The sequence below is a fragment of the Panthera pardus genome, unplaced genomic scaffold, assembly GCF_024362965.1.
Source record: "Panthera pardus isolate Hobbes unplaced genomic scaffold, ASM2436296v1 HiC_scaffold_11, whole genome shotgun sequence".
Taxonomy (NCBI): Eukaryota; Metazoa; Chordata; class Mammalia; order Carnivora; family Felidae; genus Panthera; species Panthera pardus.
In genome coordinates, this window is record NW_026526666.1 from 38,313,571 (window position 1) to 38,327,857 (window position 14,287).

Sequence of the window (14,287 nt, forward strand, 5' to 3'; positions counted from 1 at the left end):
AGAACCTCCCATTTATAATTTATTTAGTTAATGCATGTCTCCCCCAGATTTTAACTAAATGTAAGTTAAACCATGTCTGTTTTTTCTTCAACAGTATCACCAGCGTCTGGGATACAGCAATGGCAAAGATGGATATTATGAAAAAAACCCTTAAAGTGAAAAAGAAAAAAATCAGCAAAATTTGTATATCACACACACACACACACACACACACGATCTATCCAAAGTGGAGGTTTATAATTAAATAGATTCTAAGGGTGTAAGACTTGGTGTCTGTATGAACCTTCATATGTACCTGGGAGTTACTACCTAGCTTTTATCAGATTCTCCAGGGAGTCTACAAGCTTCAAAATTTTAAGAGCCACTGAAGCCTATATCTCACCATAACTCTAGAAGGTAGAGTTGTCACAGAACATAAAAAGAACAATCTAAAATAGAACAGACAATGAAATACAGTCTAAGTTCCTCACAGATGCATAAGTTAATTCCTGATACTCAAATGAAGTGCAAATATCATAGGAATTAAAGTTTTTAAAATATTACTTATTCTTGACTCTGCAATTAAGTATTTGGTTTTCCTTTATAACTGTATTTCATTTAAGTACTTAATTTATTAGCAATCCCAAGTAAGAAGAAGCAGTGTAAGAGCATGGCTTTTTTTCTAATGTCTGTGGATAAGAATTTATCTGTAGATAATCAAATATTGTTTTACACGTTATTTAACTAGTTACTTTCAAGTACAGAATTAAATACAAAACTCACTCACCAGCCTCAATTTTGTTTTCTCCCTTGTAGATCAGCAGACTACCTCCTACTCTCTGACTTTCTGAATCCTATCTAAAACGAGCTACATGGCACAGGCCCATGTGCACATAACAAAAGAAGTCAGAACACTCCAGGGAAGCAGTCTGCTTTGTTTTTATAGACACTCTACACAGCACTCCCCTCTTCCCATAGGGCTTAGCAACAACACTACCTTGTCCACTAGTATCACAAAACACTATCATATCCAAACTATGTTTTGTTATTTTTGGAAAGTAGGCATTTCAAAACACTGAGATGGCAGTAGTCAACAAACACGAATCGTAATAGTAGCTTACTGCCAAAATCAAGTAAGATGCATAAGAACTTTGAGATATGAAAATACCGTAACTTTTATAGCAGAATCAAGTGGCTACTAGAATATCACTAGAAATTCTTTACCAGGTTAATTTTCTCCCTTCTATCCTAATTAATTGGACTAGAAAGGAATCATTCCTACTTTACTTAAGAAAAACTACTTAAATTAGTGGAGTTTTTTTCCCTGCTCTCCATAGTTTAAAAAGTAATCACTATGCTATATAACATAGATGTTAAATTCCTTTCGTTTGTTTTTAATTTTTTTAATCTTTATTTATTTTTGAGAGAAAGAGAGACAGAGAGTGAGCAGGGGAGGAACAGACAGAGAAGGAGACACAGAATCCGAAGCAGGCTCCAGGGTCTGAGCTGTCAGCACAGAACCCGACGTGGGGCTCGAACCCACAAACCGCGAGATCATGACCCGAGCCTAAGTCGGACGCTTAACCAACTGAGCCACGCAGGTGCCCCAATGTTAAATTCTTTTTGTAACCAAAGGTAGCAATTTATATTCTAGCGGTGAAAGCATTTACCTGCCACTTAGGATTCTGTATTTTGAGCTCACTTTTGGTTACTGTTTGTTAAGACTTGTGTAAGATTCTGATGCTAAACACAAGGTCTTGACAGTATCTATTTCATGCAAAAACTGAAACACATAAATCTCAAATATCAGTGAAAGATTTCTTTCTTTTGTGTAAGATATACAATCAAGTTAATAACTCAATAATTAAAATATGCCTGCAGAAAAAGGATCTTGTGTGGGAAATAAATGCAAGCTTACAAAATGTCTTATACTGGGAAAGCACAGTTTCAATAGGGATTTCTAGTAATTTTCATGGAAATTTACATATAACTGATTTCTTTCAAATAACTTTTGACTACCACAGTAACAACTAACAATTAAAACTGAAATGCAATTTTAATTATTTCTTTTAAAAAATCTGAGGAAATAGTACTTGCTTATCTCTATATATTTAAAAGGGAACCAAATACATAACAAGTTGTACTTGTTCACTGAACCAATAACTACTAAATATGCTAATATGTGCCAAGTACTGTTATGTGAGATAAAACTTGAAGAAACAAAAGGGAAAATGACAGGTCCCTGTCTTCATAGAACTTATAGTGGAAGAGACACACAAATGAAAGTATTTACAGATACTACAACTGTTAAACAAGAAAATAAATAGGATGATGTAATTTGGGAGGTGCTTTCCATAAGATTGTTATGAAAACCCTCTCTGGGGTTGACATTAATTAAAGCCAAGACCTAAAGGATGAGAAAAAATCAGTGACATGACAAGCCGAGGAATGAGTTCCAGGCATAAGAAAAAGCCTGGCATGTTCCAGAAACAGAAGGAAGACAAGGGTATGAAATGTTAACATTTCTTCCCTCTTCCTCTAAGCTCAGAATGCCTTAACTGTAAGAACATGGACTCTGGAGCAAAGTCTGGATCTGACTCCAGGTATACTAACTTAGAAACTATGTGATCTTGGGCACTAAATTATCAAAATATTTTTAGGCCCTTTTTTTCCTAACCTACTCAGTCTAGAGAATAAGATCCACATTTTATGACCATTAGCATAAAAAAATCTTTGGCAAAAAAAAAAAAAAAAATGCCCAGTAAATTGTTCTTTCCTTATTCCAAAAGTGGTATCACTTTTATCTTTCTGAATTTTAAACAAATACCAATTGTTTCTTTTTGAATTTCACAATCTATACAGAACATTTTAAATAAAATTATTTTGAGCAAAATTTTCAATGCCCCTTAAAATAATTAAGTTTTCATGGAAAGTTGTGATGTAAACCTTTCTCCCTCCCTTTAGGGTGATGAACCGTCTCCCTGGGAGTTCTGTTCTCAGTACTCTCTGTGGGGCACACAACAAAGGTTACTTTATAAAGGTCACTTCACTTCCATGGGTGTTTCTTAGAAGAAACAAACTACTGGCTTGAAACTAGTAGCTAAGACTACCAATCCCACATTTGAGGAAATATAAGAAACTAGGAAGAATTAGAGATTACTTGCTAGAACAGGTAGCTCTTAATCTGTGGTGCTCAGAGGAAAGTGATCTCTTCATATTGGAAGAAAGTAGGGAAAGTTGAAGAAATGATAACCATGTAAGTAAGATACCATGTGAACATTCCATATCCCCAAATAAAAGTGATAAAAACCCGATAGCTACAATGTAGTAAAGCTACTAAAATGTTTCCAGTTTTAATACTTCACATTTATCTTTGTATCAGTAAAGTCTAATTAGGGAATCAGATATGGCTTGCTCACCAGCTCTTAATATTTCAATATCTTATTTAGCTAGTAAGTCAGAAGTGAAAGACGGCATGCAAGTAACTGAAAACAATGTTGGCCAGTGCTTCAAAACTGGATTTGTCTACCAATTAAAACTAAATTAAATTTTGGAAAAAATGAGGTTACAGTTTTGGAAAACATATGGAACACTGAAATACAATGGAGCATGTTAGCTTAATTATCCCTTTAAAATAGTTTAGCCTGTTTGTTTAGAGAAAATAGTAAATACAGAAAAAGGGTAGAGATGCTAACACATGAAGGAATCTACCACCTGTAAAGCAGTATATGGGAGTTTTCACAAGCTTTAGAAATAAAGTAAAATGGACAATCAAATCCAAGAAGACGAGAAAATCTAATTTTACTTCACTGTATATTTAGAGTAACTGAAACTTTCATATTAAAAAATGCAAATGAGGCTGTCAAATTACATAGAAACCATGTAGTAATCATTTAATATATATAATTTTTTTTGAAACTTTTAAAAAGTTTATTTATTTTGAGAGAGAGACAGAGCACACACGGTGGGAAGGGACAGAGAGAGAGGGAGAGCCAGACAGAATCCCAAGCAGGCTCCGCACTGCCAGCGCAGAGCCCAATGCAGGACTCGAACCCACAAACTGTGAAATCATGACCTGAGCCGAAGTCAAGAGCCAGAGGCTTAACTGACTGAGCCACCCAGATGCCCCAATATATACACATAATTTTAATCTTGTTAAGCCATTTGCTGATTCATTCTCTTGTGCAATATGGTACCTATGTCAATGACTGCTATTTGGAGAAAAAGGAAAAAGATTTTTTCTATACACTGTCTCAGTGCTATGGGAAACACACTCAATTTCTTCCAAATCAAAAGGAGGTCCTGACTAAATATGTACACATTTGCCAAGAGATATGCTGCCTTCAGACACACCATTTGGCAATTAATTTTGCATACAACAAAATCTTCATACTTGATAGTTTTGAAACTCACACTGAGGACCTTATTCTTAGAAGAATATATGGAATTAAGCCATGAAATATATGTGACAACTTAGTATTTTGGAATGTTTATGACTATTGCCATATCATTGTTGACCCATACTTACAGTTAGTAAGTGCATACTAAATATAAAATTAAAAGACCTGAAATGCTGAAAATGTAAATTTTCAGTTTTAGTGATGTCTAATGAAGAAAAATTTAATTCCAGCATTTTTAGCTCTTCCTCGACAATAGATCGCTACTTATATCAGAAAATTACAATTACTTTCTATCACTGTTTCTATAAATATTTAAAACAGTTTAAAAATAAAATATCTACTGCTATTCAGATCAATTTAATTCCCAGTTTCAGGAACTACACAAGTCTGGAGGTAATTCAATACTTGTGACACATAATTTAGTAAGTTTGGGTCAAATGTATTAACTTCTAATCTTTTCTGACAACTTCATTATTTATTTTATATACAATGTATATAATTCAGCCACCAATCTGTCTGTGTGAGAAAACATACTCTTCTTCATTCTACAGCAGGCTCTCAATACGCCATACCAGGTTTCTTGGGTTTCCCCGTTAATTGGCTCTAATATGAACAATTAAATCTCATTTTACACTAAATCAAATGTAAATAACAGCAAGAGACTGAAATCCCCCCACCCCACCCAATCTGCTATCTTTCCATCTGCTCACTACAATCCACTCTGAGCAACTTAGGAATCATCATTGGAGAGAGCCACTGTTGTTTAGGGCTAACTGTCACATTCTTGCGGGGAGAGGGTGGCAAGACTGGAGGAAAAACATGGTCAAACATGGTTGCAGATGATTCTTTCACTTTCTAGGGGAAGAGTCTTTCGGGGACTATCATTTAAAAGCCCAGGCTCCTTGGGCATAAAGCAATACTTAGGAGGCAATAGGAAAATACTATGACCAAGCAACTACCGAGTCACATCCAATGGTTACTGTGGTTTGGATACTTCAGAAGCTTGCAATACAATATGTAGATTGACATGAGCTATCCATCCTCAGTTCAAATGAACAGGGCCTAAAACCATAAAGGAAGCAACCCTACTGCAGGGCAAAGATCAACAGCCTGGGAATCATACCAACCAATTTCTAATTCTTGTTCTGACACAAGCTATCTCCAACTGCTGATCACAAACAAATCACCTAAATTAACTGCTCTGTTAAACTCCCATAAAATGGAAGCCCCTTCTCTTTATAAAAATCTGTACAGAATATTATCTATGAGAAAGTATAAACATGATACTAAAAATCGTATTTCCAGCCTTCCAGTGTTTGCTGTGTGTGTGTGTGTGTGTGTGTGTGTGTGTGTGTGTGTGTGTGGTGTGTGTGTGACTGAGTACTTACAAACATCATGTTTATATTATTTAGTTTCATGGAAATTTTCCCCCCACAACAAGGTCTGTCCCTTTTTTGTTTTTGTTTTTCTTTTTTTGCAATACTGTGAACAGAGAAGGGATCGTTCATTTATTCATTACTCCAACAAATATTTACTTAGAATCTCCTTGTCATAGACTGTCCTGGTTGTGTGGGAGACATCAGTAGATGTGAAAGTGATAGGTATACTTATTTGGTCAAAGAATAAAAGTGCTATGAAAAATTGATATTCTTTCTCTAGAGTTTGTAAAAGGTGAATCCAGTCCAAAAAAAAAAAAAAAAAAAGAGAGAAGAAAAAGAAAATGAAAAAGAAAAAGAAAAAGAAAAAACAAAAAAGGCTTACTCATGTTCTGTTAATATAGTCATCTGCCTGGAAATTCATTCATTCGTTCATTCACTCATTCACCAAATATTTATTTCATTTAAAAAATATCTGTTGTGCCTTGCACTTTCCGGGAATCATACCGGCAAAAGACATGATCCCTGCCCTCCTAAAGTTCAAATAAACCTAAGTAAAACTACCTTTCAATCAAGATCTATTTATTACTTGAAAAGAATAGTTACCTAGAGGCTGTCAGAGAGGAGTAGTGAAGCCCAGAAGAAGATTTAAAAAAAGCTGATAGAAGCTACTGGGTGCCTAAAACAAAGTTAAAAAATTAGTAAATAAAAGGGAAGCAAGAGTTGCTAAAGGGGTTGCCTCATTATGGGTCAGTTGATGGTTTTTGTTTTTTGGGTTTTTTTGGTGCATTACCAACAGGGATAATGTAAAAACATGGTTAATCTATTCTAAAAAATACCAACTTTTCAAAACTTGAAGTTTTTTCTCTCTCATCCACTATAGCCTCGCCCTTTTTTAAAATTCCTTGATAACCTGGTATAATAAGTACACATTACTAATTTTCTCTCAATTTGCAAATTTTGTGAGATTTAACTTCGGCAGGTGAAATAAAAATCCAGGATAAATGTAGGATTTCTTTGTTCACAAGCTGCCTTCTGCTATACCAATAATGACAAAACTGTACATAAATAGACGTTAAGTGTAAGACAAAAATACTAGATCTTCATTCTTTTATGAAAAATACCACATAACAGAAAATGTTCAAAGTCTAAATCAAACACATTCTTGGGTTTGTTGACAAAGAACAATAACAACTGTTAAAAGGCATTTTTCAAGTGATACTGACAGAATCGATAAAATATAAAACAAAATAAATACATAAAATATAAACCAATAACATTTCTATTTCTCTGGTCAACAGTGCATAGTAACACCTCGCCATGACGTTCTAACACCTCTGATCAAGTGGTAGATAAGTTTTTTAACCGACTTAGTATTACTGAAAACATTAAAATCTTTGCAAAATGAACTATGGTAAAATACTTCATCATCCTACTGAAATGTCAGTGAGGTGTGCACATGGTCTAAAATAAACAAGGCTATGTAATGAAAATGAGTTAGGCTACAAGGAAGATAGCTGTATGCTTAAGAACCACCACCTGTCACACGGCAGAAGTGGTATTATGCAACAAAATCACAAACGTTAATGAATTAAAAAGTATACTAAAGGCAAGCACATTTTTAAAGTTAAAAAGTATGTTGCTGTAGTGGACTTAACTTTATTTCAAAGTTTAGAGTCAGCATAGCTACTGGCCTCCTCCCAATTTAATTTGTTAACTTCTGATATTAGGAAATTTGGTCCAGAAAAATGAACTAACTAGACTCCAAGTTAGACCAAGAACCGAAATTGTGGATTCCTAGAAAAATTTTTCCCCAAAGCATTTCTTGTATCATGTTACCATGGGACATTTTTCCAGCTAACACACACCTAAGTAACTGAAACCATATAATATGTGGTTATAAAATTTTCTAGATATTATACACTTAACATGTTAATGTACACTAAAAAAATGTCTAAGGTAGGAACATATTATTTGTTTTTTAAATATATAAAACCGAGTTTTTTTTTTAATTTTAAAAAATTCACTGAGAGATGTTCCAAGAAAACATTAGTTTCTTGATATCAGGATTTCAAATCCTTTTTTGTTTCTAATTTTTTATGATATTTAAATATGCTAATAAAGTCATTAAAATATTTTACTATATATTTTTTAAAGCCTCACACAATATTACATACAGTTCAGATGACCAAAACACACACACACACACACACACACACACACACACACACACACACACAAACACACACACATAAATGAGCATTTATCAAATAATATTTAAAATAATATTTAAATTGGTTTTTGGTCATTTTTATTTAAGAGAATTTCAAATCATGTAGAGGTTGAAGAATGAAACATTTAAAAATACTACACAGGGGCACCTGGATGGCTCAGTTAGTTGAGTGTCAGACTTGATTTCGGCTCATGTCATGATCTCACAGTTCTTGAGTTTGAGCCCCAAGTCAGCACTGGGCCGATAGCAGAGCCCTGTTTGGGATTTTCTGTCTTCCTCTCTCTCTCTGCTCCTCCCCTGCTAGCTCTCTATTTCTCTTTCTCTCAAAATAAATAAATAAACATTTAAAACATATACTACACAACAGAGATGAAATACTGCTGAATTGACACAAATGATTTAAACAACACAATTTTTCATAAAAATTAAAGAACATTTATACACAATCATATCAGAATTAAAGTGGCAAAAATTTTAAAATTATGTGATGCTCAAGTTATTAAAATACTGTAAAACTCAGTCATTATAATTTACTTCCTGTCTTAAACTGTGTCATTTTCAACTTTTATTGGTTGTATCTTCTCAATCCTTCCCACATAATTATTATTAAAATCTGAATGTTCATAGTTACTTGAATTCTGCACAATTAACTACATAGAGGTGTGCACAGCAAAACTATTCAATCAACATTTTCCAATGTTGGAAAAATGAATGATGATGCACATTATGATTATAAACCCCATGGCACGTTAAAATAAAAACTATATAGCAAGCTGAAAATAAGCCATATCCAACAGAAAGTAAGCACTCTAAATAACAAACAGCCTGCTTACTCTCTATTACATGGGAGAGGGAGGATGTTAAATGTGTCTACAGTTCATTTCATGTGCTTTTTAAGTTCTGTAAATGATTTTTCTTCAGGTCTTTGTACATTTGCTATCATTTTTAAAGGGGGCCAACACCCAATCTAAGTAATCATCCCCAATTCTTATAATATAAGAAATAAGAATGTTAACTAAAATACTGACCCTGTTCTAATTCAAGCTGAATCTCTAAAAATGTGAGAACATGTCATGCTTCAAAAGACAGCAAAGATTAGGAATATATGGTATTAAGTCTTAGCTCTAAATATTTTCATAATACATTTGTTCTCGCCTTAAGAGAAAGTTTATGGGTATTGGTAAAATGATGTTCATTCTTCTTGGTTTCAGTTCTTCACATCACACACACACAGAAAAAGCTGCATATAGTAAAAACTCAATAAATACATCATTTGCTTAATGAAATAACAAATGACTCTGAATAAACAGAGTCAAGGCATAGAGTACCGTTAGCTCAATGGCTCAATTATATTTCCTTATTTCCCTATTGCAAACTAACCACCAATTTTAATTTCCAATTTGAGATAAAATGTTTCACCATTCCCATACGTTTTTAAAGGCCACTTCTCAAAATATCAATATAATAAGAGAGATTTAAATGACAGTACTGAGAGTGAAGATTAATTGCTACATAAGCACAAAAATAATTCTTCTAAGAGGTGATGGTTGTATCGATGGTATACAGCCTAAAATACTTTCTCTAAAAGGTCACAAAATGGGTTTTAAAAATTGCATTCACTTACTCAATTACTTATTTAAATACTGTTATATACCAAGAACCCACAAATTTAAAATATAGTGGCACATTCAAATCACAATATAATCTTTCAACTGTGTATGTATTGATTAGGAACAGAACCCTCTCTGCCTAGAAGCTGTCAATGGATAGTGAATTCGAGAGAACTGCCACCAAAAGGAACCATCTGTGGGCTGATAGAGGCTTTTCCACTGATGTGTCGACACAATGCCAAAATATGTAGTCAACGCAGTTAAAAAATGAAGCTAAGTACGATGTCTGGCACCAGAGACAAAAAGCATATGTTGAATGCCTACATCTCCCACTTTCTCAATAGGCTGTCTGGCATCAAACAGACCTAGCCTGAATGTGAAGAGTGCACGTACATCAATGAACCTTTCAAAAGTCATTTCCTTTTTACATCTAGGCATTGCTGAAATTACGAATAGCCAAATCATAGACACCACACTATATGCATCTAGAAACATTCCAAAACTGAAAATGCAAGTGGATTTTCATTATTATACAAATTAAAAATAATAAAGAATGTTGTGTCAGACAGTCCTGTGGACAAATTAATCTCAACTCTGCATTCATTGTTGATTTGATGCTGCCTAACTCACCTATCTGTGCATAAGTTTCCTCAGGTACAAAATTGAGAAAATAATACAAACCTCAGAGAGCCATTCATAGCATTATCCAGGACAATGAAGAGAAAGAATCTAGTACAGTGTTTGATATCTAGTAGGATCCAAAGGGCAGCCATTGTTTTAGGTTTAAATGAAAAGTACAAATTAGAGAAATTAAAAACTAGCTGTTTCTATATACCTACAATAAACGTTTTCCAAGCTTTACTCATATTTACTATTTAATGATTAAGGCAAGCTTCATATTATATGCTTATTATAAATCATGAAATATTAAAGCTCTAATAATATGTTTTTAATTCTGTATGTATGCCCCACTTGCACATTTATCTAAGTCTGAGCTTACTATTATTATGTTTTTAATGGTAGAAACTTCATTAAACTGACCACACAAATTACCAATCAAATCCACTTTTCTTTTTATATTTTCTCATCTTAGTGAATTCATGATCCACTGTGACTCCCCACATTCATCACTTACTATATCTGAATACCAACTGCCATTTCTGCAGGCACTCAGTTCATTCTAACTAAAAATGCTCTACTTATATGCACTGCTGAGAAGGCAAAGCCAGGCCGACTATGAGATCCTACCAGCAACCAGACACAGCTGATTGAAAAAGACTTGGTTCCTCAACGCAGGGGCAGTCAGTCTGCGATCCCGACAGCAATGCATGATCTGACTTGGTACAAAAGGAATGAGGTCCATGAGTTTCTCTCTGTCTCAGGAATCTGAATTAGGAAACTTGGGCAATTCCAGAATTAAGACAAAGAGCTGAAGCTGTCAAGGTAGAACAAGGCTGGGTGGAGTACGCTAAAGTCATCCTTAGATCAAACTGTGAGGGGGAAGAAACCGTGGGCAATCAATGCAAAGGGAAGAAAGATCAGGAAAAGAGTAGAGAGGGGAAAAAAGCCAGTGAGTATCCTGAGATCTGGGAGCACAGCAAACAGATGCAAAGGGAACCCAGGACACGTAAACAGAGTCCCCCACCCCCCTGCTGCTCCAGACATCTTGGATCTGTGCCAGATATGCCTCTTTCAACCTCCACAGGGCAAACCAGGCAGGATGAATCCCCCTGAATCTCTGGGAGAGTCCAGTTTATTTTATGCCCAAACATCCATTAGTGCCACTTCCTTACCACCAATAAACCTGAATAAATCACCATCAGTTCACCTTTTTATCATATCTCACTGCAATTTTTTCCCAGTCTCTCATTCTTTCTCACCTAGACTGCTGTAAATGTCCTAGTTAAGAAGAAGGTATAAAGGGCAGGCAACAGGATGATCCCTACTCACAGGTATATTCCATTTGCCACCCCCCCCCCCCACCGTGTTTGAATTTGTGCTTTGAATTAGTTTCCAATGTTTCAAGCTGTGAATACATCATTCAAAATCAATTTCTGGGGTGCCTGGATGGCTCAGTCGGAATAGGTGCGAATTTTGATAGCAGGGTCACAGGTTCGAGTCCCAGGTTGGGTACAGAGATTGCTTAAAAAAATGAGATCTTAAAAAAAAATCAATTTCTGACTTCTATTGGGGAAAACATAATCAGATCAACTGACAACATCTTCACATTGACAAAACATAAAAAAATGACAAAATAATCACCTGGAGCTAAGTAACATCTGTCCACTTTAGACAAGCATGCATTTTTCTAGTTTTGTTTTATTTCTTTATACTCTGCATGCTTCACTTGTCTATGTTAACTACCTGGCCCACAGGAACTGGTTCAACATTTTCTTTCTCTGCTTTCAATAGTGAACCCCATCTAACCCAAATAAATACTTCTAGAACAAAAATCTATAATCACCTTTGAAATTATTCAGTAATTATCCTGATACCAACATGACAGAATCCTAAACTCTTTTATAGGACCTGTCCTATACCACCCTCCCCCAACCTTGCACATGCACTGACCACCCACAATTCCCTACAGTTTTTAGCGGCAATGATCTTACACATTCTAGTCCCTCTCCTGGAATGCCTCGTTCTTCTTCAGCTGCCCAGTTCTTACTCATTCAAGTATCTCTGCCAGAAAATGTTTCTTAACATACTCAGTTTCAGCTGGGTGTGCTCCCTGTGCACCTCTCTCTAGTTCCCTCATAGATGTTGTAACGTACTATAATTATTGTTCAGTCCATTAAAGGCAAAAGCCATGCCTAGCACACAGCACAGTCCTAGCACTTGCCAGGTGTTCAATAATTACTGACAAATAAATGATTTTTTTAAACATCTCATTTCTAAGCGTCAACAGTTCTGAAAAGTAGGGATTTTCCCAATTTTATAAAAATAAGAAAATGCAGGCTCAAGTTAAATAATTTGCACAAATTCACATAGCTGGTAAGTAAGAGTCAGAATCTGAACCAATGGACTTCACACCAAAACTTGCTGCCTCTCTCTCTCTCTCTCTCTCTATATATATATATACCCTTTCTCACTCCCATGGGAAACTCTGGTATGAATGTATTTTCACTACAGGATATGTCGATGAAAGGAAACAGAGACCAAGTCAATACAAAAGACAATAATGTCTAATCCTAAATCAAAGCTGACAAGAGAAATCCTGTGAAGTGTTCAGCAGTATCACTACAATGTGACCAGCTGTCAAAATGCCACGACAACTTTCACAGTCCTAGGCAAACTAGAGGAAACTTCACAAAATCTTCATACTTAGAGTACTTAGCACTTCATTATTTTACCATAATGAGAAATGATTAGAAAAGAAGAAAATAAAAAAGCAATCTCCAATGCAAAATTTATTAAGATAATTCAATGCCCACCGGATAGGCAAAAGACAGATAACAAACACTTTAAGAAGAATGTTTATGACTGTCAAGAAAACACAATTAACAGAACTAATTAAAGGATAATTTTGTGATTCAAATTGTTAAATTTCAAAAAAGTAACACTCTTATAAATGCTTCAAGCACACATTAATTTGAGCAGTACTTAAACAACTTGTGATATAAATTCATAAAGCATAAAGAATTCTAAATTTTGGTTTTAAGCATCATAATATTATACTGCACAAGAATTTTCTGAAAAAAAGAGAAAAAAACCCACAATGATGTCATGTAGTAGTAAACTAAGATCAAAAAGCCTAAAAAAACAAAAAACTCATCTTTAATATTCCTTGTTTAATATTACATTTGCCCTCATTGTTTATAATCTTTGAAAACCTCACTGTGTATCCACACAGGTTGCAGATCATAAAATGTTTTTAAAAGACTCAAAGTAAAGCCTAATTAAATGTTCTAGCATTCTTAAAAACACTAACCCCCACATTTTTGCTCTCACAGTATCTCAGGGCCAACAAAATACTGACAACTATTGTTTTCAGTACATTAGAGAATAAAACCCTTGAAAGCAATAATCCTTTTTACACAGATGGATATAGATGTTTTCAGTGTTCTGTATGGCATCTTCTTGCCACATAAGCACCTGCAGTCTTGCATTGTCCTGCTCGGCATTCCTGAAAACACCTGGGCAAGCTGTTTACTAAAAAAACTAGACATTGGAAAAGATGAGGGATAATTAGCAAATAGAACTATTCCTGGCACTCTCTCGACATTAGCGCAGAACGGAGCTCCAAGCCGGCACCTGGTGAAGGGAACTGCTAGATGTGATAATTCCAATTTACACATTCAGCACAACATTCTGTCTGCCTGTCAATTTGAAACAGTTTCCTATTCAGTGATAACAGATACCCCAAAAGAATGCAGTGTCGAAATGCTGACATGAATTTTTTATGCACCAACTAGACCTTCTCTCCTCTGGACCAGCTGGATCTGCCTTCTTCACTCTTGGAATGGACTGACAGTTGGGTACTTTTTTCAAGTAGTACACCAAATTTATAGAGTAAATTTTAAGTATCAGATCTTCATGCAGAATAAATACCAATAAAATGTCCTTAAGCATAGGTAAGAAAAATAGTTTAATGAAGTTGTGAAAAATTCACTGTGTATCTTAATTTATATTGTGTAGTACTCCTCAGCTGCCAAAAATATGAAATATGTATTTCCACCAAATACAAAA

At 34.8% G+C, this 14,287-nt stretch overlaps 1 protein-coding gene across 30 annotated transcripts in view; it reads right to left on the reverse strand.

The window, feature by feature from the left end:
* Nucleotides 1–14,287, reverse strand: part of ADGRL2 (adhesion G protein-coupled receptor L2) — a 621,134-nt gene that overhangs the window by 123,398 nt on the left and 483,449 nt on the right. Inside the window, exon 1 of one of the 30 annotated variants that reach the window (XM_019413923.2) lies at nt 767–909. The exons of the other annotated variants lie outside the window; for them this stretch is intronic. The gene's annotated coding sequence lies outside the window, so the exon portion shown is untranslated. Of the gene's footprint in view, nt 1–766; nt 910–14,287 lie in introns of those variants that run through there. 30 annotated transcript variants of the gene reach the window in all.